Here is a 23,059-nt window from a genome sequence, read left to right as displayed (position 1 = left end):
GATAATAAGGAAGGCAAAGAAAAAGGTAGTTTAGGGAAGGAGGTAGAAAAACTAAGGCATGAGGTTTGATGGACAGTTAGGATTCTAATGATAGATAGTAATATTAAATATTAAAACAATCAAATTAAAAACATAAATACATATTTTTTTAATGAATGATTTTTTCCATCACCATTTATATCCCAAAATTTAGTATACTTTTTTATGTCATGTCCGTAAATTTATACAATATAAGATTTAAGTGCACTTGAGAATGGACGTAAGAGTTGTTTTTTAACAACATTTAAAAAGGGTTTTATTTTGCGAAATAGGGTATCGTTTATCATTAATTTGTGACAACCCTACTCCTAGTTCCGCTTGTCTTTCTCTTTCCAACAACTTGAGTGGCCTCTCACTCCGACACCAGAAAACTTCCCACCATATCAGTAGCTAGAGATCGGTACGAAAAACACCAACGCCCCATACAGAAAAGAGACATTAATCAAAACAGCCATATTTAGTACTACCGTCAATACTGCGGCTGGAACTTTGGTCGAGTGTTTTTGACGAACGTTGTAGAATTGCTTGCCAATTTTCTCACCTACTTGCGCGATCAAACCATTACGAAAGGTGTTCGCAATCCGAATAGAGCCTGCCAGTACTCTACGGGCCGCCCGTCCTGACGGTCGTCTGTAGCGCTTATAAAGTCCCCGCGCGCGTCGTTTTTTCCGATCAACATCTTTCGTCTCGTTTTCCCCGCATGAGAATCGCATCTCGCATCCCTTTCGCGCATACGTTCGAGTGGCGCGCCGTCCCGCTCCCACCCGGGTGTTTTCACATCTCGCGTCGCGCTCGGACGCTTTTGACATTTAAAAATGCCGATATTATTTCGAAATTGAAAGTTTGAAAAGGCGTTCTGTTCTGACGTTTGCTTGATCAGTCTGCAAAAACCGCTGTGTGATTTTTTTCGATTTGATCCGTTTTTTAAAGTGTCTTTTTTTGTGTTTTTGTTTGTTTTTTCGAGTGAATTAAATCGCACTGGTGTACTAATGTTTGGAAAGTGTTCAACATTGTTTCAAGAAGTATCTGTGAGACATATTACGCGGTGTTTTGAAATCTGAGGTGAGTTTCGCAAATAGATAGATACAAGTAATTGTTTGTAATTATGCCAAAGCAAGAATCAATGCCATCAATCAATTATTAATAATAAATTATGTTATTTAAAAAAATGCGTGTAAAACCACAATACGATTGACACATTCCTAAATAGAACTAGGTTAAAAAAGTAAAAAAAACAGATTTTTTCTCAACCTTGATTAAGGGCTCTATTGAGATGGAATATATAAAAGTTTGGGAATATCCAGGACTCATAACTTGTCATTGGCTGATTTAAGTGATCCCTGGACACTCTACACCATTCTTCCAATGATTCATTACCACATTACCCAATATTTCGAAATATTGGAAGCAATTAAATATGTATGTTCCTTTTTTATTTATTTCATCTTAAACTTAGCAAATTGCAATAGTGTGCCGTCACAGAGTTTTCCCGTGCCGAGGGCACATTTTTCAATATTAATTTCTAGAATTATACGAAAAACAAAATTTGACATGCAATGGCCGAATATGCGATCTATTTCGACAGGCGCCGTAGCGTAGTTGTGTAGACGCTCGACTCCGAAGTTGACGTCGCGGGTTCGAGTCTGGGTGTTTGTGATGCATTTTTCACATTGACCTTCCCTATCCTTACTATCCTACCTGCAGACAAGCCTCTTAAAGCGGAGGCTTGTCTGTTATTCCTTTAAAAAAATCAAATGTACCTATTTCCATTACCATTTACAAATAGTTTATTTATTTATTTGGTTTTTAATGACTTTATGGATAATGGGAGCAGATTGTACAACTTTGTTGCATAGTAATCAAAGCTCTTTTGGCCATAAAATATTTTATTTGATGTGTTTCTGTATTTTGGATCTTGTAGTTCTATGTGTGTTACCATAAAGTATGTTAATTGTGATTTGTGTGCTGTTATTCAGAGGTGCTATCAACTTTTTTTTTCAATTAAGAAAGGTGTGTTGAGATGGTTTGGACATGTGGAACGTATGAATGAGGAAAGAACGGTAAAACAAGTTTATGAGGTGAATGTTATTGGAAAAAAGAGCAGAGGGAGACCGAGAAAAACTTGGCACGATCAAGTATGCCAAATACTTAAAAGCAGTCAGGTTAGCAGTAGAAACAATCGGCGGGTATGTATGAGGAGATGCATGAAGGTGGAAGAGGCGAAGAATGTTTGCAAAGACAGAGTGGTGTGGCGTTCTATTCTCTGTGCCTACCCCTTCGGGGAAGCGGCGTGATGGTTAGTTAGTTTGTTAGTTAATTCTGAAATTCCTATATGATTCATATGAGGTTTGTTTCGACTAGTTGTTAACTTTCGTTAGTTGGTTCAGTTAGTCGGCTAGATCCGATTTTAACCCGACGCCTGTCGGTTATTAGATGCACCCACTACCCCGACCAGCACAGCAGACAGATACGGAACAGTGTCAAGGCGTCTGCAGAAAATGTTCAGTCATTGCATTTCCCACTCAACCATTATTCATCGACATTCAATTACGAATCTCTTTAGCGAGTTGCGTTTTTTTTTCTTTACACAAACCTTTCACAATTCTAAGACGGATTGTGATAGGAATAAAAATATTATGAGGCGAATGTAATTGGAAAAAGAAGCAGAGGACGACCGAGGAAAACTTGGCACAATCAGGTATGTCAAATACTTGAAAGCGGCCGGGTCAGGAGGCGTAACAATCGTCGGGTATGTATGAGAGAGGCAAAGAATGTTTGCAAAGACAGAGTGGTGTGGCGTTCGATTCTCTCTGCCTACCCTTGCGGAGAAGCGGCGTGATGGTTAGTTAGTTGATTAGTTAAAAATATTATAGCAATAAAAAGTAAAGTTTTATATCATAAGACTATACTTTTTTATTAAAAAGACATCTCAACATACATGAAGATGAAATTATTAAAGAAAACACATATTTTTACCACTTCAGTTTATTTATGACGACTAGTTTTGGAAGCCAAGCTTCCATCTTCAGGTCTAAATGTAAACATAAATAAACTTAAGTGTTAAAAAAACAAATGTTTTCTTTAATAATTTCAACATATCTTACCACAAAGTAAATGCTGAAACAATAAATAAGATGAATAAGATTATGGAAGTCTTGGCATTTACAGGGTTTACGACCGTCCAAAGGCTAATTTAAGTGATCACTTAACACACGTGTAACATTCACCAATTCTACGCATGATTGACAACCACACTACTCTAATTCTCGGCACTTCTAAATATATTGTTCAAATTCGAAACATTGTACTTGAATTCACTAGAATTATACTAAAGACATCTATGAAGGGATAAAAGGAGTTTTTTTTTAGCAGAAACTCTTTAATTTGTATGTGAAGTCCGAATCCTGGATTATAATTTAATTCCTAATTGGAGGTGATCCAGATTCGTGAACAAGTATTTCGACACACTCAAAATGTAACTATGGTACTTTATTTTTTTATTGCCCTTCCGGGATTGAAACAGTGATTTCTTCATTGGAATCCACGCGCTTAGCCACGAAACGAAACGAAATCGGTTCATTTTATCGATTGATTTGCCCGAATTTCGTATTTATTTACTATTACAAAATTTGTTGTTTGTTAATGTCACTAGAGCAACTTTAATGGTCGCTTTACTACATAGCCCGGTTTTCGTTGTGGTATTGATATATTACTGCAACAATAATTCTCAAATAGCACTTGACCTAAAAGAGAAAAATATTGATACAGTTTTGTAAGGCTATAATTATTATTATTACTATTACAGGGTGTGGTGTAATAACAGAATTTTAGAAATGACTCTGATAGTGTTTGATAGCGAAGCATGGAGTTGGCAAAAGAAGGATGAAAGTAGACTGAATGTAGTCGAAATACGATCCCTTTAAACGAATGTGCGGTAAAATAATTCACGATAGATGTTCAAATGGTGATATAAGGTGAGAATGCAAGGCTGACGTAAGGATTATCGATAAAATCAAGAAAGTCGAATTGAGTTGGTTTGAACATATCCCTCACTCCTTTCAACAACGTCATAAATAAAAAAACTTGATTTTTCAGGAGATCGTATTTAAAGTTTAAGAATATAGTAAAATGTATTAAAAATAAATCTCAAGCCACTTATTGAACTTATTACTGTGCAACAGATCTTTTTAGGTAAGACCAGAAGTATTTATAGTAATATTTAGTATATTTAAAAAAAACAATTGAACAATACCTGTTCTTCAAAATGCAAAAACAACATTTTCTGCCCTGTAGCGAGAAAATATTGAGTTAAAAATATGCCTCTTTTGTTGGAATATAGTACATTTTCTGGGCATTCCGAAAACATACACAACTGAAAATTGACGATTTTTGATTTATGACGTTCTTGAAAAGAGTGAGCGATATGCGAAAACAATACAATACAACTTAGTAGACTCAAAAAAATTGTGTTTAATTTAACAATTAATACATAAACAATTTTTTTTTAAACCATAAATTTATTTCACTTTAACCAGCCTATGACGGTCGTCAGCCCCGTAAATGCCCAGACTTCTATATTCTTATTTATCTTTGATGAGATGTCAAAAAATAATATGAAAATTACTCCTGTAATTGGAGATAATCAAGATTTTTTGAACAGGTATTTGGACACACTCAAAATGTTGTGAAGAAAATTAAGTTACGGACTATCGACTATTGGGCTTTAAAATTCTGTCAAGTAAATGCCAATTTAACTAACTATCACGCCGCTTCCCCGCAGGGGTAGGCAGAGAGAATCGAACGCCACACCACTCTGTCCTTGCAAACATTCTTTGCCTCTTCTACATTCATGCATCTCCTCATACATACCCGACGATTATTACGACTCCTGACCCGGCCGCTTTCAAGTATTTGACAAACCTGATTGTGCCAAGTTTTCCTCGGTCGTCCTCTGCTTCTTTTTCCAACTACATTCGCCTCATAAATTTGTTTAACCGTTCTTTCTTCACTCATACGCTCCACATGTCCAAACCATCTCAACACACCTTTCTTAATTTTATCGATAATGCTTATCTCAGCCTTACATTCTTTCCTTATTTCATCATTCGAACATCTATCAAACATCGTTTTGCCACACATTCGTCTGAGGGATCGCATTTCGACTGCATTCAGTTTATTTATTTGAAGGTATTATGCACTGCATTCAGTTTATTTATTTGAAGGTATTAAATGCCAATTTATTTGAAGGTATTATTAGAGATGACCTGTTTTCTTAAAATAATTTAGTGACGCAAGAGATTCCCAGCTTCTCATAATGCAGCCTTTGGATTACTATCGTATAACATGATACAGCTCAATGATATTTGGTTTAGCAACAACTCAGGCCTGAATCATTACAAATGGGACAAGTGACGTCACTTTTATTATTTATTATAACCATACCGCCATACCTTCTAATAGTGTATTAGTTAGCGGGCCAGGCTACCATGCTGGAGGTCCCGGCTTCGATTCCCAAGGGGTCAAAATAATTATAAGTGATTTTTCAGTTTTGTTTTTGTTTGTGTCAGCAGAAGCGGCATGTTTTCTTAATATTTACCCGCTACAGGGCAGAAAGTATTGTTTTTGTATTTTGAAGAAAAGGTATGTTTAATTATGTTTTTAAATATACTAAATATTTTTCAAATGGAGAAAAAACCTTCAGGTTTTACCTAAAAAGATCTTTTGCACAGTAAAAAGTTCAATAAGTGGCTTGATATTTATTTTTAATACATTGTATTATATTTTTGAACCTTAAATACGTTCTCCTGAAAAATCATGTTTTTTTACTTATGATGTTCTTGAATGGAGTGACCGATATATGATCTAATTTCAGATAACTCCTATCACTAGAGATAATCCAGATTCGTGAACAAGTATTTGGACACACTCAAAATTTTATTTTAAATCAACATATTTTTTATTTTAGTGCTTATATAAGTAACTAGATACCATAGTGTAATTCTGTCCGCCTCCGTAGTGTAATGGTCAGCACACTCGGCTACCGTGCTGGAGGTCCCGGGATCTATTCCCAGGGAGGGTCAAATAAATGTAAGTGATTTTTTCACTCTAATATTTATTCAATATTACCCTGGGCTGGTATCTGAAGCGGAAGGCTGATCACCTTTCCTTCATGTTAACGATCAAGATAACACTGCGTTTATATGATGCAGTGCCCTATGCACCATTGGGGTGCGGATAAGGGTTTGAATGAAAAAAAGATACCATAAAGATGTGCAAGAATGCCTGTTGGTGCCTCCTTTAAATAGCTATTTGAATCCTTACACCAAATGCCCATGAGACATTCATCGGACCTCTGTGTAATAGGGGAAATTAACTCTTGACTACCACACTTAGGTCAGATTCTGACTTAAGTAGAGGTAAGTCTTTGAACTCCGATACCAGCCTAAGACCATGTTTGTAGAGCGAGAATTCGCAGTGGCAGGCTCTGCTGCCTGGAATTGTTTGCCTTATCATTAACTTACCATTAGAATACCACTAGAATACCAACCAGTTTCCATCACAACTGAAGAATTATTTTTTATTATTTTTTTTTTAATATTTTCAAAACATTTCACATACATCGCTCACTCCTTTCAAGAACGTCATAAATCAAAAATCGTCAATTTTCAGTTGCGCATGTTTTCGGAATGCCTTGAAATAATTTTAACGTAATATTTACCCGCTACAGGGCAGAAAGTGTTGTTTTTGCATTTTGAAGAAAATGTATTGTTATTTTTTTTTAAATACTTAATATTTTTAAATGAAGATAAAACCTTCAGGTTTTACCTAAAAAGATCTGTTGCACAGTAAGAAGTTCAATAAGTGGCTTGAAATTTATTTTTAATACATTGTATTATATTTTCAAACTTTAAAAACGTTTTCGTGAAAAATTAAGTTTTTTGATTTATGACGTTCTTGAAAGGAGTGAGCGACATATTATAGATAAGTCATGTATATAATATTCCCAATGAGTGATTTCTATTTCTCATTTTGGGACATGGGATTAAGTAGTTAACTAAACTGGAACACAAATAATAAAGTTATAAAAAAGATTTTAAAAAATAACCAAAACTAATACATGGCAAAATGTAAAAACAATAAACAGGTATAATAAATAGGCATAAGAAGCATATTTCAAAGAAATAACTGTCATTTAATATCATTTCCAAATTTCCCATCCTTAATTTTTTTTAACACTCCCCTTATCATTCATCGTTCACTATGTGTAATAACAAAGACTTCTTTTATATACATGTAAATGTTCTTTCAGATATAAGGTGATTAGCGAATTCAGAAAAATAATTATTATTAAGGCACCTCAGATGTTCTTTAACTCTGATAATGAATTAACGCCATATTTTTCCTAATGCTTCGAATCATTTTACCTTTCTGTAGCATCTATGAAGTCTTTGGTCTTACTCCAGATATATTTTGAGGAAGATCCACGGGGATGCACAGGCAATGTTCATAGCTAATCGCCGTGGAAGAAAGAAATAAATATACATCAAAACGATGCATGATAGATGTTTGAATGGTGAAATAAGGGATGAACAGTGTGTTGATATACTTTCGACATGTAGATGTGTTAAAACATCGACAGACACATCAATGTTTTTTTTTAAATTAAAAGGCTTGTTATCGTGTAGAGTTGCTCAGGTTTTGTGTGCACCCGTGCGTTGATGTTTTTACGTCAGTATTGATTTCCGTTAGAAAAATCATTGCCATTTTTTTAAACGATTCTCTTTATAGCTTAAGTAAAAGTCACTGAAAACTATTGTATAATCGTCGGATATCTTTGTAAATGGTTTGTATTAGAGCTCTACTGTGTATTTATTTATTTGATGTCATATTTCATTTATAAATTCATTGGCATTATTATATTTTCTTGCAGAGTCCTAGAGTATCTTGTTCATGGAGTACTTTGACATGCATTATATAATAATATATAAATAAATAAAATAAACACACCAAAAAATAAAGAAAAATATTAAAAATTAAAACTATATTAAATTATCACAGAAAACACATGTTTTTTTACGAGTTGAGTTTATTTGACGACTAGTTTCGGAAACTAAGCTTCCATCTTCAGGTTTAAATGTAAACTTTATTAAATTGTTTACAATTTTGACTCTTGGTCATTTTTAATCCCTTTATTTTGCTTTTGGTCTTTATGTTTGTTTGCCTTCTTGTAAGTGAAATAATATTTATTTTATTTTAATTCATTAGTGAGTTAAACAGCTTATACTTAAGATAAGATTTCACAATAATAAAAACCAATAAAATAATTTTAAATGTAAGAACACTTTATTTAATAAAAGAGAAACTAAATACAATTTTTCAAATAGAATAAGGTAAAACTTTTCTTAAAATTCATCTCTTAAGGACGTTTGAAAATCTAAATTTGAAGATTTAACTAAACAATCTTCTGAAAATATAATGATATTTTGTTTAAAGTATCTAAGCAATTCTCTTTAGTAAAAAATATTAACCCTCTCTCTAGCTATTCTTATAGAATCTCACTGAAGTGTTACAGCCCCTAACAAGCTTTTCGCATTAGGATTAAATAAATATTAGCAATATAATGTATCGGGATTGCGTGTATATTCCAAGGAGATGGGGCTGCTAAGGATCAAGGCCCCAAGCTCGCTCATTAAACTCACTTTATCTTTGAATAATTCAAAAGGATTCGACTTCGCAGCTCCTGTTATAAAGGATTCACTAAGTATCAAGTGAGAGATTAAATAAATATCACGCTAATCTATGAAGAAAAATGTATAATCTTATCCAGAGATTCCCAATCTTTTTTTGCCTAGCGCCTCTCTAGCTCTTCACGTTGACAGGAGGGGGGGGGGAATGGATAGAATATCTGATAATTGATAATACAGGAAGAGTAAAAATAAATTAACATCATTTTGAGGGTGACCAAATACTTCACAAATCACAAATCTGGATTATTTCCAATTAGAAGTTATATATATTTTTTTGATATCTCAACATAGATGAAGAAGAATATGGAGGTCTGGACTTTTACGGGGCTTACGACTATCATAGGCTGGTGTAATTGATCACTTTACACACGTGTAACATTCACTTATTCTACCCATGATTGTCAACCACACTCCTAAAATTCTTCTTACTTTTAGATGTATTGATTAAACTCAAAATATTGTATTTGAATTCACTATAACATCACGAGAGATATCTATGGTAGGATGAGAGAAGCTTTTTTATTGAGCAGAAAATCTTTCATTTGTATGCCGAATTGTATGGATTATATTAGCATGTATGTGAATATAATCCAGGTTCGGACCTCGCGTAGTAGTGAGTAGAGTGGTTGTCAATCATGGGTAGGATTGGTGAATGTTACACGTATGTAAAGTGATTACTATGAACCAACCTATGATAGCCTTGTAAATGCCCAGACTTCCTTATTCTTCTTCATCTATATTCAAAAAATAATAATTACTGTACTTAAATTATAAACATCTTTGTTTCATGAATGCAAAAGTGCCGAAATACATTTACAAAGATGTCTTTATTAATACGAGTATGTCAACCTACTGTAATATAACGTATTTATTGTATCTTCAGAAGGTAGAATTACGTTTTAAATTTTATTGTAATATATCCAACATTAATCAGTTCAGTTAAAAAAAAAAAAAATAAATAAAAATAATAATAATAATAATAATATTTATCAGTTCAATGATGTCTTGACAAAAGGAAACGCGTCGCATTATATATCACATTATATATTTAAATATAAGTAGAATTCAATCCAATAACCTCGTTTGATTTTGGATATATGTATAACCTAAACATGTAATATAGCTTGACTTTACACAGTGATTTTTTCTACATACTTAATACGTTCGAACGAATAAACTGGCTCTCCGAAGACTTCTATTTGTGGATCGTCTTACAATAATTCTCTCCCTCTCTCCACTCTGAGATCACCCTTCTCCTCCTGGAGAGGCTGCGTAGCCACCCCGTCAGCCTTGAAAGAGAGGCCTTTGATGTGTCTCAAAGTACAGCTTTAAAAAGTACGAAGGAGAGAAACATTTCCGATTCGCTTTGAGGCGCTCCTACCTCGCTTCAAAGGCATTGTTAAATTATGCTCCGTTACCAACAACAATCGTTATTTCTTACTTGCAATATTAAACGAACACAGCCTTATTTAAACAGGCGAAACCACTTAAAATTAGGAAGAAGGGTTCCGCTTCTACAGTTTATGTAAGTGAAAACACGAGTTTATTTTATCTAACACGATTAGTAAGAGAAAAATTTAAGCTGCAATCCATAAAACTAGTCGTGGAAATAATTAATTCACGTGGTTCTATAATAAAATTTATAAACTGCGGTGCCGGTGCGGTAATTAGTGATCATTATTTTGTATTAATGTAACGTAGCGATAGATTATTTCGATTCTTGTCAAACGATGTAGAATAAACTGTGAAACAATTAAGTAATTTATAATTAAAATTTAACTTTGTTTCAAAATCACTATAAATATTTTATTATAACTTAATTACAATGTCTACCGGTTTTGAAGCTAACCGCATCTTTATCAAGACTGATTAATACTAAAATCTTACTGATTTAGTAGTCTTGATAAAGAAGCGGTTAGCTTGGAAACCGGTAGGCATTATAAAATATTTATAGTGATTTTGAAACAAAGTTACATTTTAATTATAAAATGGAAAATCACAAAGTAAGTGCTTTAAATATGAATTATAAGTAAGTGATTATTTTATGTAATTGTTATCGTTTTTATAAACGCATCTTCTGAGGAGAAGCAAATGGCGGATGGGAGCGCACCATAGCCCGTGCAATTCCCACCCTCCACAAACTTTATATAGATGAAAAGACGAATTTATTTTATTCTACACGATCAGTTTGAGAAAAATTGAACCTGCGATCTACGAAACTAGTCGTGGAAATAATTAATTCACGTGGTTCTATAATTTAAAAATATATAATAAATATATATATATATATATATATATATATATATATATATATATATATATATATATATATATATATATATATATATATACATAGGTTCTATAAAACTTTAAACACTTTGTGTACATGAAAAAAAGTTTTTTTTATCCTACATGATTAGTTCGATAAGAAAAATTAAGTTGCGATCTATGAAACTATTTGTGGAAATAATTAATTCACGTGGTTCAAATCAATTCGTAGTTTTTATTTAAAAAAAAACAAATTGATATTAAAAACATTAATTTTTGCTCAAAACATTTCGAGTCTGTCCAATTACTAGTTCACTAATCCGGATTATCACCAATTAAAGGAGTTATTTTTAACATAATTTTTTGACATCTCAACAAAGATGAAGAAGAATATGAAAGTCTGGGCATTTACGGGGCTTACGACCGTCATAGGCTGGTTTAAGTGACCACTTTACACACGTGTAACATTCACCAATTCTACCCATGATTGAAAACCACACTACTCAAATTCTCGGAATTTTTATAAATATGGTATCATTTTAGAGATCGACTTTAATCACAGAATCAACTAGACATCCGTGAATTCTGTAAATTTCTTGATATTTTATGTATTTGTTAAATGACAAATATAAATAAATTTCCCAATACTCTTTTTTTGCAGATTTTTTTGTCGTATTCTGTTACCATATTTTATGACTAACAAATTACTGATTAAATTATACACTGCCATTCATAACTGTAATTCATTAGTAATGAAACAAGTCGTATTCTCGTTTAATGCTTAAAAAAGGTTGTTCAAGACGCTATTATGCAGAAAGAGAAAGTGATAAGAACATATATTAACGGTGAAATTTTTACTGCGCACGAATCATGTACTCAGTATGTTGTAATAGTTTAAAGGTTCACTTTTTACACTGATAAGAAAGCAACATTTATATTAAAATATGCAATATAAAGGTATGACTTATGACATAAGCTAGAGTCATCTCATTTCTTTGGGTATTCGAAATTCTGTATTATTTTTAATATTAAGGCCCAGTATTCGTTGAGTCGCAACTTCATTTTCTCTAAATCTAGGTAACGTTTTATGTAATGAACATTTAACTAGAAATAAACATAAAATAAGACTGCCATTTATGAAAAAAACAGAGTCACAAAATTGTTTAATGTAAAAGGGGTTGAAAATGTATGATGAGATGCCTGAATGTATGAAGAATGAAAAGAGTCTAAAAGATTTAAAAAAAAATAAAATATATATATATATATATATATATATATATATATATATATATATATATATATATATATATATATATATATATATATATATATATATATATATATATATATATATATATATATATATATATATATATATATATATATATATATATATATATATATATATATATATATATGTATATATTTACATTTCCTTACAGTACAAAAAACATTTATTTTTAAATTCTATTCGCTCTATTCTCTCTGCCTACCCCTGCGGGGAAGCGGCATGATGGTTAGTTTGTAACTAACTAACTAACTAACTAACCATCACGCCGCTTCCCCACAGGGGTAGGCAGAGAGAATAGAGCGCCACACCACTCTGTCCCTGCAAACATTCTTCGCCTTTTCCACGTTCATGCATCTCCTCATACATGCCCTAACTAACAGACTAACAGACGTTTTCATCTACAGATGAAAAGTAAATCTGTAGAGGAAAACGTATGTCAGTTTTCGAAACTTATCATGTGTAATGAAATAAAACTCATATTATTATTATTATTATTTTTTGATATCTCATTAAAGATGAAGATGAATATGGAAGTCTGGGCATTTACGCGACTGACTTCCATATTGCACAGACTTAAATGCCCAGACTTCCATATTCTTCTTCATCTTTGATGAGATGTCAAAAAAATAAATATGAAAATAACTCCTGTAATTGGAGATAATCCAGATTTTGTGAACAAGTGTTTGGACACACTCAAAATGTTGGAAACAAAACTCATTAAGTGGAAATATGTTTGATTGAAAAATTAGTATTTAATTTAAAAAAAAAAATCAACATGTCATTCCACTAAGTTAACGCCGAATCAATAAATAATACTATGCTGGTGGTTTCATCTTCTATACAATCATAAGTGAAACGTGACGGTATCCCAGGCGCAACATCGAGCAGTCCCGGTGGGAAGGGAGGCTACAGGGGGTGACTTCAGGCGGCCGGAGGGTGGTAACACTACCTGCACCTTGTTTACACGGCCCTCTGAAACTTTACACTTTGTTTGAGCGGCGCTCTAATGGATTACTCTAACTGCGGGAGGTAGAAAGGTTTTGCAGAACCTAAAGCAGTTACAAAACGTAACACAGCATTACCGAGTTACGTAAAATATGTACATATTCATAAAAAAAAAATCCACCCCTTCACGTAAAAACCACGTAGCCGTAATTGATAAACCTTTTATTTATTTAAAATAAAGAAAAATTACTGAATGAGTTGGTGAAGAAGAATATGAAATTATGTTGCATTTCGGAGTTTTACTATAGTCCTGTCAGTGATTGCTGTAGTATGACTCAGTACAATAGAATGCATGACAAGATAGCATATATATATGTGTATATATATATATATATATATATATATATATATATATATATATATATATATATATATATATATATATATATATTGTCCGCCTCCGTAGTGTAATGGTCAGCACGCTCGGCTACCGTTCTGGAGGTCCCTGGTTCGATTCCTAGGGGGGTCAAATAAATAAAAGTGATTTTTTTCACTCTTATATTTATTCAATATTACCCTGGACTGGTACCTAAAGCGGAGGGCTGATCACCTTTCCTTCGTGTGTTAACGATCAAGAAAACTCTGTGATTATATAATGCAGTACCCTATGCACCATTGGGATATGGATAAGGGTTTGAATTACATTTATTTATTTAAAATAAAGAAAAATACTGAATGAGTTGGTGAAGAAGAATATAAAATTATGTCGAATTTGGCATTTCGGAGTACTGACCAACCAGTTTTACTATAGTTCTGTCAGTGATTGCTGTAGTGTGACTCAGTACAATAGAATGACATGATATCATACATATGTAACTCAAAAAAGCCATTTTAAGTATGTGAACATGACATCGTAAAATGATAAAATGACATTATTTTTTGTCACCTCAACATAGATGAAGAATAATTTCCAAGAATTTGAGCAGTGTTGTCAAATTGGTAAATGTTACACGAGTGTGTTGAGATGGTTTGGACATGTAGAACGAATGAGTAAGGAAAGAACGGTAAAACAAATTAATGAGGCGAATGTTAGCGGGAAAAGAAGCAGAGGAAGACCGAGAAAAGCATGGCACGATCAGGTATGCCAAATACTTGAAAGTGGTCAGGTTAGGAGTCGTAACAATCGGCGGGTATGTATGAGGAGATGCATGAACATGGAAGAGGCGAAGAATGTTTGCAAGGACAGAGTGGTGTGGCGCTCTATTCTCTCTGCCTACCCTTGCGGGGAAGCGGCGTGATGGTTAGTTAGTTAGTTAGTTTTATGTTACACGAGTGTCAAGTGATCACTTAACCACGCCTATGACGATCGTAACCACTGTAAATCCCTAGACTTCCATATTGTTCTTCATCTATGTTGAGATGTTAAAAATGTTAATGCATAACAACAATAGCGACCGAGCCGGGTACTGACCCCGAGTCTCATGTACGATAGCCAATCGCGCCGACACTACACCGCAAAGGCGGACAGTTTGATAATTAATGAGCGAAATTTTAAAACCATAAATAAATATGTCGAGAGAGCGTGTTGGCAACAGAAGTTTAAGAAACTGTTTACAACACTCAAATTATATTTCAGAACGCGGAATTTGCGTTTTGAAATTGGAGCGAACAGTTCTCATCGACAAGTCCATAGATTTTTCGTCAATATCTATGGTATTCTATTTTGTTAATTATTTACTTACTAAACATCGCGCCGCTTATTGACAGGGGTAGGTAGAAGGAATAGAACGCCAGAGCAATCTGCCGTACTCATTCAAAATCGCTGATTATTCCGACTACAGTATTTGAAATACTTGATCATGTCACGTTTTTCTCAGTCTTCCTCTGCTTTTATTTTCAACTGCATTTGGGTGATAAATTTGTTATATTGTTCTTTTTTTCACTCATTAGATTCACATGCCCAAACCATCTCAAGACACCATTCTTAATTTTATCAATAATGCTCATCTCAGCCCTTTTCTTTACACGCATTCCTTTTTCATGACTTTTAAGACAGCTTAATTGTTAAACTTCTTGTCAACTGACTGGTCAATGTTTAAACTCTGTATACCCGTTTGAAATAAGAACAGACACTGCTTGTACATAAGTAAACGTAAATAATAATAATTATTTGGAAAAAAAATAATATATATAAATATATATGTATATATATATATATATATATATATATATATATATATATATATATATATATATATATATATATATATATATATATATATATATATATATATATATATATATATATATATATATATATATATATATATATATATATATATATATATATATATATATATATATATATATATATATATATATATATATATATATATATATATATATATATATATATATATATATATATATATATATATATATATATATATATATATATATATATATATATATATATATATATATATATATATATATATATATATATATATATATATATATATATATATATATATATATATATATATATATATATATATATATATATATATATATATATATATATATATATGTGCATATAATTTATATACTTATTTCATATAATTGACACGTCATTTCTTATGTAAGTTCTTTATCAATCTTTATCATATAAAATTTACCATAGACCCCTATTTTGAATATATGGAAGGATTTCTTAATTATTTTACCAGTATGTAATGCTTGAAAAAATTATATTGTTTTTTATCAAGCCTAATAATTTGACCGGCTATTTTATTCACAAGATTATTTCCCAAGACCGATCGGTGTGGCGTTCTATTCTCTCTGCCTACCCCTGCGAGGAAGCGGCGTGATATTTAGTTAATTAGTTCAATTGGTTACTAAGTTTTTGTATAAATGACATTTGTCGGTTTTCTACCAAGGTCTTCGGTTCGTTTCAATGGTCTTAAAATAATACACAGGGGGTGCTTTTCTTGCGGTTCTCTTTTGAAAATGTAATTTGATAAGCAGAAATTAAGCGTAGAAATTAAAGTAAGTATTTGCTTTCACTTCTTATACCGCCATTCCCACCCTCCAGGGCTCCAGGGGTTGCTGAGGAAAATTGTTTTGCGTCAACACAATTATGAAAATAATTAAAAGACGCCTTAATAATAATAATTTCGCTATAGTGCCCTTTAAAGACGTCACGTCTTGTTGATTTTAAAACAACGTGCGTCATCAGGGAGGGAAGGAGGGTGATATGCGACCAAATTATTATTATTCTTCTTCTTCTGTTTGGTGTAGGCCTTGTGGCTTGTTTTTAAAAGGGGTTAGCCTCCTGCGATGTTGATTACCAGCTGTCAATCCATCTCTTTGATAGTGTTCCCGTGAGTCGCCTACCTTGGGGTTGATAATGCAGTGTAATGTGGGGGAGTCTGGATGGTTCCATTTTCCTCATATGCGCATACCATTGTATCCTTTGTTGCCTTTCACACCTAACGACATCTTCGATAGTATTCACAATTTATTCACATTCTTAAATATTTATTTTAATTTTTCCTTTTAATATTTGAGTATAATTAATTTATTTACAACATGTTGTAAATAAATTATCTGGTCAAATTATAAGCTTAATAATAAAAATGAAAATGGTATTTTCTGGCGTTTCTCATGTGTGTGATTATAATCCGGGATTCGGATCTCACATACTACTATAAGAGTTTCTGCTTAGTAAAAAGCTTCTTTACATCTCACCAATAGATGTCTCTAGTGAAGTTTTAGTGATTCATAAACAAGGTTTCTAAATTGGTTCATATATATAGAACTTCCAAGAATTTGAGTAGTGTGGTTGTCAATAATGGGTAGAATTGGTGAATGTTACACGTGTGTAAAGTGATCACTTAAACCAGCCTATGACGGTCGTAAGCCCCGTAAATGCCCAGACTTCCATATTCTTCCATATTCATCCATATTCATCTTTGATGAGATGTCAAAAAATAATATAATTAATTTATTTCACAACCGTTTGGGTGTGTCAAAATCCGTGTTCACAAATCTAGGTATCTCCTTTTTTAATTTGTGTTTTATTTGGTGAAACCACTTCTTCTAACACATATTTTTGGTATGTCCGCCTCCGTAGTGTAATGGTAAGCGTATTTAGCTACCGTGCTGGAAGACCCGGATTTAATTCCCAAGAGGAGGGGTGAAAATGTATATAAGAGATTTTTCACTCTTATATTTATTTAATATGTTCATGGACTGGTCCCCAAAGCGCGGGAGTGAACACCTTGCCTTCGTGAAAGTAACGATCAAGATAACACTGTGTTTATACGATGCAATGCCCTATTAAATCATGGTTTTCAACCCTTGCCGGAATTTTATCTAGCCTTGTACCAGTCTGATTATGTCGGTAACAACAAAACCAGTTCACTGGTCAAATAAATTATATGTGAAAAAAAACTTCATATAATTGTTGCTATTTTAGTAAATACGGGATATTATTTACTGATTTAGCATTAACTTACAATGATTAAAGAAAACACTTGTTTTTTACCACTTGAGTTTTATTATAGACTACATGTTTCAGAAGTTAAACTTCCATCATTCAGGCCTGTATAATAACTATTATTGTGTTTTCTTTAATCATTGTAACATGTCTTACCACAAAATTAATGCCGAAACAATAAATAAAATAGCATTAACTTTATGGAATAACATTATAATTAAAATATAAAAATAAAACATTTGTATAAAACTATATACTTGCATTATAAACGTTGAAACACCGCTTACATCAAGAAACTCAAAAGTGGTCTTATACAAGTGTTTTATTTCACAGTAATACTACCGGAATAAGTTGATTTTCAGTCTGAAATATCGATATAATATTTACCTTGGGAATCTCCAGATAAATGGTTCCGTAATCATTGATTGATGTTACCCAAATTGTAAACATGGTTTATATAACGGCTCTCGATTTGTTTCCGAGTAATTTGGATCCGTTTTTCAGGAAATTTCAGCCGGTTTTCAGGAGTCTTACATAAGACAGACTTGCGTTCGCGGTATTTCATCCGTGAAACAATGTTTTCCGATTTATATAAGAGTGGTGCTCGAAGCATTCATTATTAATTAGACCTTTGTGAATTATTCGCCGGCAAAATCAATATTAAAAGCTCTTACTTGTTTGCTGTAAGTGGTTTTCCATTTCACGATTGAATTGGCGAATTGAATAACAGGATGAGTCACGAAATTATTTACACGAGAAACCCTCATATCGCTCACTCCTTTCAACAACGTCAAATATCAAAAATTCTCAATTTTCAGCTGTGCATGTTTTCGGAATTTTTAACTTAATATTTATTCGCTACAGGGTAGGAAGTGTTGTTTTTGCATTTCGAAGAAAAGGTATTGTTTAATTATTTTTTTAAATTTACTATTTTTTTTTCAAATGTAGAAAAAACATTCAGGTTTTACCTAAAAAGATCTGTTAGAAAAAGTTCAATAAGTGGCTTGATATTTATTTTTAATACATTATATTATGTTTATTGTAACTACAGACAGTTGGTAGAATTCCATATTGAATTGTTGGGTAATATATCCAAAATAATACACGGTTTTTGTTGGATTGAATTCTACATTTATTTATGTATATTTTAATACGTGACGCGTTTCGTCTTCTTAAGGCATTATCAAACACCCTATATAGTGTTTGATAATGTCCTAAGAAGACGAAACGCGTCACGAATTAAAATATACATAACATTTTGAGTGTGTCCAAATACTTGTTCACAAAATCTGGATTATCTCCAATTACAGGAGTTATTTTCATATTATTTTTTGACATCTCATCAAAGATGAAGAAGAATATGGAAGTCTGGGCATTTACGGGGCTGACGACCGTCATAGGCTGGTTTAAGTGATCACTTTACACACGTGTAACATTCACCAATTCTACCCATTATTGACAACCACAATACTCAAATTCTTGGAAGTTCTATATATATGAACCAATTTAGAAACTTTGTTCATGAATCACTAAAACTTCAATAGAGACATCTATTGGTGAGATGTTTAAAGTTTGAAGTTTTAGTGATTCATGAACAAAGTTTCTAAATTGGTTCATATATATAGAACTTCTAAGAATTTGAGTAGTGTGGTTGTCAATAATGGGTAGATCACTTAAACCAGCCTATGACGGTCGTAAGCCCCGTAAATGCCCAGACTTCCATATTCTTCTTCATCTTTGATGAGATGTCAAAAAATAATATGAAAATATACATAAATAAATGTAGAATTCAATCCAACAAAAACCGTGTTTTGTTTTGGATATATTACCCAACATTGTATTATATTTTTAAACTTTAAAAACTATCTTGAAAGATCAAGTATTTTGATATATGAAGATGTTGAAAGGAGTGAGCGACATATTTTATTATAACAGCCGCACAGTGTCTGGATTCAATACTCCCATAAACCGAATGCAAAACCTCGGCAATGATTTTGCGGTCCATATCGATATCTGAAATACGTTACTTACTAACTTTAAAGCAATAATAATTACAATATTTCAGGCAAATACATAATTATAATTAAAATATAACTTTATTTCATAATCACTTTAAATATTTTATTATAACTTAATTATAATGTCTACCAGTTTCTAAGCTTACCGCTTCTTTATCAAGACTGATTTATACCGGTAGACATTATAATTAAGTAACAATAAAACGTTTATAGTGATTTTAAAGCAAAGTTACGTTTTAATTATAAAATTGAAAATCACAAAGTTAGTGCTTCAAATATAAATTATATAATACAAAATCCTTGTTTTTTATATGTTTATCCTTGTTTAGATTAATACTTTTCGAACCAATGATATACTTAAAAAGAGAAAACATATTATTTTAATATAAAGTATACGTGTAATATATTACATACAGATTGGGTACGTTCGTTAAAAAAGGGAAAAAAGAGTTATGAACAAGAAATTATCAATTATAAATGTCTGTTATGTAATAAAACTTATGAGACTCACCTTTACCTAGACTCCATACCAAGGAATAAATATATATATTTTTAATTTACTTTGTTTATTTTAAATTTTAATTTTAATGCACCTTGTTTAATTTACTTTATTAATAAAATAAAAATAATTTTTAAATGAACTCCCTCTCTAAACACAAGTATCTACTTTATTAGAGAGGTAGAAACGTTATATTTGAAATGTATTGCATATATACTAAGTGTTTTGTATTATTTAAATATGTATTTTGTAAAAAAATAATAATAATAAAAAAAATCTAATATTCCATGACGCAAAGTTTTCAATCATATGTAAAATGTACACACCCAGACACAAATATTAATCTTTATCTCTGTTGAGATATCAATATAAAAAAAATATAACTCCTAAATGTACAAATCCCAGAATTGTTGAAAAGATTTGGACGCACTCGTTGTTCAGTTGAGTCATTTTTATAATATGTGTGTGACCCAGCTGGCAAATGAACCAATTACTTAAGTGTTCTAGTTTGTAACTTATTTACTAACTTTCACGCCGCTTCTCCGCAGGAGTAGGCAGAGAGAATAGAACGCCACACCAATTTGTCTTTACAAAACGATATTCAGTTCTTCCACATTCATGCATCTCCTCGCACATACCCGCCGATTATTCTGACTCCTGACCTGACCACGCTCAAGTATTCAAATTACTTGATAAAGCCAAGTTTACCTTGGTCATCCTCTGCTTCTATTACCAATCTCATTGGCCCCTTTACTCGTTCGACTCACCTGTCCAAACCATCTTAAGGTTACTCAATTAATTTTTATCGATAATTTGTTTATTTCTTGACTGTTTTTGGAGATACTTTGTGGAACATTTTATAAACTTAAAAAACATAAAAAAAGCTTCTTTACATCTCACCAATAGATGTCTCTAGTGAAGTTCTAGTGATTCAAGAACAAGGTTTCTAAATTGGTTCATATATATATATATAGAACTTCCAAGAATTTGAGTAGTGTGGTTGTCAATAATGGGTAGAATTGGTGAATGTTACACGTGTGTAAAGTGATCACTTAAACTAGCCTATGACGGTCGTCAGCCCCGTTAATGCCCAGACTTCAATAATCTTCTTCATCTTTAATGACATGTAAAAAAATAATATCTACCATATATCGTTTTGCCGCACATTCATTTGAGAGATCTCACTTACTACTTTGCCAATATGATCATTATGATGATAATTCGTATCATTGTCAATACTCTAAATGGGAAATTAATGGATTAGTAACGTTATTGAAATATCAGACGGCGAAATTAGTGAATTTCTCATACATAAGTAGGTTTACTATTAATTAGCGAGTCACTCCCTACTTTACTTTCTTCAAAGAAAGTGTTCGACTTGAATTTATTTTAATTTAATTCGTAATTCTACGTAAAGTTGGCAGACTGGAAACGAAATATACAGGGTGTTGGAAAATTATATACACATCGCTCACTCCTTTCAAGAACGTCATAAATCAAAAAACTTGATTTTTCAGGAGAACGTTTTTAAAGCTTAAAAATATAATACAATGTATTAAAAATAAGTTCCAAGCCACTTATTGAACTTTTTATTGTGCAACAGATCTTTTTAGGTAAAACCTGAAGGTTTTTTCTGCATTTGAAAAATATATAGTATATTAAAAAAAATAGTTAAATACTACCTTTTATTCAAAATGCAAAAACAACACTTTCTGCCCTGTAGCGGGTAAATATTAAATTAAAAATATGCCGCTTTTGCTGGGATATAGTACATTTTCTGGGCATCCCGAAAACATGCGTAACTGAAAATTGACGATTTTTGATTTATGACGTTCTTGAAAGGAGTGAGCGACATATGGTATCATAACTTTTTTAAAGAAAAAACTATCCATGTTATTTTTTTAATAATTATATTCAAATTTATTTATTTATGGTTCACAAACGATGTAAACCACATTACAAGAAATGAAATACAGTGAAATACAAATTGTTTTAATGGTTTTCATCAATTAGATGAGAACGCAAACAAACTTACAGAAAAAATAAAGGTGCAAGTTAAATACATATACAATATAAAAAACAGAACGGCTGTCTAAACTCAAAACACAGTAAGGGACATTTTTTTATAGAAGGTTTTTTTTTGCATTTTTGGACTAAGTAGATTCTACTTAGTCCAAAAATGCAAAAAAAAACGAACTACAAAAAAAATGTCCCTTACTGTGTTTTAAGTTTGGACAGCCGAGAAGTTTGTGTGTAAAAAAAGAGTAATAACAATTAAAAGTGATGAAATAAAAATGTTTTAATTTGTACCAGAAGATGAAAACAACTGTCGTTTTCGAAACTAGTCGTAAATAAAAATAAAACTCAATTAAGTGGATTTTTCAAGTGTTTAATTTTTATTAAAATAATCATGTCTTTCCACAAAGTTAATGCCGAATCAATAAATAATATAAAATAAAAAATTCGAAGTAAAAGTGAAATTAAACTAAGCTACATATATAAGGTACAAAATTCACGACTGTATTTCAAATTGATTTCACCAATCTGATAAAAGATCTCTATCCACGATATTTTTGGATGTCCAAATAGATAGTTCCAGTGAACTCACATATAAAGCGTCATGAGATTTATGATAAACATATGTAGGAGTTTTTGAACATTTTAAAAATGAAAAAAAAGTGGAGACACCCAGATTTGTTAACAAGTATTTGGACACACTCAAAATTATGTGAATAAAATAATCCGGTCAAA

General features: G+C 31.9%; 1 protein-coding gene across 3 annotated transcripts in view; it reads left to right on the top strand.

The window, feature by feature from the left end:
- The first annotated feature begins 635 nt into the window (after nucleotides 1–635).
- The window catches only part of LOC148307305 (uncharacterized), a 254,937-nt gene continuing 232,513 nt past the window's right edge, over nucleotides 636–23,059 (top strand). For 2 of the 3 annotated variants that reach the window (XR_015837874.1, XM_088263694.1), the window contains exon 1: nucleotides 636–1,101. The gene's annotated coding sequence lies outside the window, so the exon portion shown is untranslated. The remainder of the gene's footprint in view (nucleotides 1,102–23,059) is intronic. The other variant, XM_088263695.1, reaches the window with a different exon arrangement.

The sequence above is a fragment of the Brachycentrus maculatus genome, unplaced genomic scaffold (assembly GCF_059751285.1).
Source record: "Brachycentrus maculatus isolate JH-2025_06_01 unplaced genomic scaffold, ASM5975128v1 h1tg000202l, whole genome shotgun sequence".
NCBI lineage: Eukaryota > Metazoa > Arthropoda > Insecta > Trichoptera > Brachycentridae > Brachycentrus > Brachycentrus maculatus.
This window is presented reverse-complemented; position numbering and strand designations above follow the sequence as displayed.